Genomic DNA, 2,145 nt, shown 5'->3' on the forward strand with positions numbered 1-2,145 from the left:
TGTGCAGCTGCTCGTAAAACGTCGGAAGCACTCTGGTTTGCTTCCCTTTCGTTCTCGTTCGCATTCAGATCCGACATGCTTCGTTCTCTACGACGAGGTGGCATCCTGACAAAATAACTTGAATTTTTAATCAACGCTTCAAAATAGAGTTTATAAGAACATAGAAAATTTAGTGGTATTTGTAAAAACAAAACATATATATTATAATTCAAAACTATAAGAATACTTATAACGGAGAATAGAAAAGTACATATAACCGTAGTAATAGTCAATTTCCAAAAACTAATACTTAAACCCATTTAACTACTTAAGAAGGCTCCGTTATTAAACTAAACCTTAATCAACATGAACTTAGTTCATAGACCTCTGAAATACCACACCTCATGGCTATTCCTAAAGCCTGCGAATTCTAAGACTTTCCACATCAACAATATTCAATCCTATAGTTCGCTTTACTATCATAATAAATCTGAAAATGACTTCTTAATCACTATCTATACTCTAAAATCTTTACCTCCTATGAACCCACAGAAATCTAAACCTCCAAGGTTTATAGTATGCAGAATTCTAACCTGTCTCTGATACCAAATGTAACACCCCAAACCCGGGTGGCTTGGAGATTTACTACTTTACACTCATAAACATGTCTCCCAACACATCCAAAGAAAAATTCTCCAAAAACTTTATAAATGAAATCAATCTCAAATCTTCTCAATAATCTCATTACAAACTCCACACAAACTTTAATGCAATAATAATAGATCAAAGGGGTCCATAACCTCCCGGTAGTAACATAACTGAAAACACCATAGGTCCTACTAAACCCAAACAAATAATTAAAACTTAAAGGCAATAAAAACTAAGAACATCAAGAGTCCTTATTCCAACTACATCTCCTCAGCTTAACCATGTTCACCAATCTAATCCAGGTCCTCATTTGGACTCTCCACATCATCTGAAAAATATTATCATGATAGGGGGTGAGTTATCACAACTTAGTAAGCAGAAATCATATGCTAGCGTGCAAACATGAGCATTTATAAAATAGAATATGCAGAATAAAATATTTTCCAGAGTTATCATGCAGAACAGAACATATTTTCAAAATAACAGAGCGATGGTTTTAAAACAAGTAAAACCCATGGTACTTTGGCATAACATAAACTGAGTATCATCATCAGATCAAAACAGAGCATCAAACAGAGCAGAGACCATGTTTCACCCCCGTGGTAGGGTTGTGCTAACCCCGGTGGCCAAACCAGGCAGAGACAGAGGTGAAATCTTTCCTTTATTCTTCTCGGAGCCCCGAGTGTGCACACAGGAAAGACCACAATAAAACCACTTTGTTTCCAAAGTGGGTGCACTCAGAGACAGAGAAGTTGGTACCAACCCAAACAGAGCAGAGCATAACAAAGCAGAGCAGAGCAAAGCAGAGACAGAGTCAGATACGAAACCAGTACACCATGCCAAATGTTTTCAGATATTATATCAAAATAATACAGAGTACCAAAACAGAATCAGAACAGTTTACACACGCTGAACACAAAAGCCAGAACGAATAAATGCACAACTTTTCATATTCTCAATATCGCTCTTTTTTCAGATTTCAAAAATCACATGACAAAATTTAGCTCATGTCTACACAATGCATGTCAGAATATATTTTTCCTTTTTCACACAGATTTCATGAATAATGCAGATAGGTGACCGAGGTTGATCTTTGTTTTCACAAGTCCCCAACACAACACAAATTATGCAAGTTTTCATAAAATCAACCTCAGTCTTATTAGCTTGTATAAAACCCAGCATAGGAACCCCGCTTACCTGACTCCTGCCGCGTATTATCTAAGTCTTGAAAATGATCTCTATCAATCTCGTCACCTATTCATAAAAATAATATAGATACGCTGAGTATTAAATGATAATTGATATAACGTCCATCTAATAATTAACACTCATATTCTCAACCCATAGTATAGCAAAAACAACTCACTAATACTATTAATAGTAATTTGGACAGCCCGCATTTCAACCCGAAAATACCATATTCTAATTTTAACAATTACCAAAACACCCACCAAAATCCACGTCAAACACAAATAACCAAAATATCAACCCCACCTCAAAGGCCCCTAACTCCAAGCA

This window comes from Juglans regia, chromosome 11, assembly GCF_001411555.2.
Source record: "Juglans regia cultivar Chandler chromosome 11, Walnut 2.0, whole genome shotgun sequence".
In the NCBI taxonomy this organism is placed as follows: Eukaryota; Viridiplantae; Streptophyta; class Magnoliopsida; order Fagales; family Juglandaceae; genus Juglans; species Juglans regia.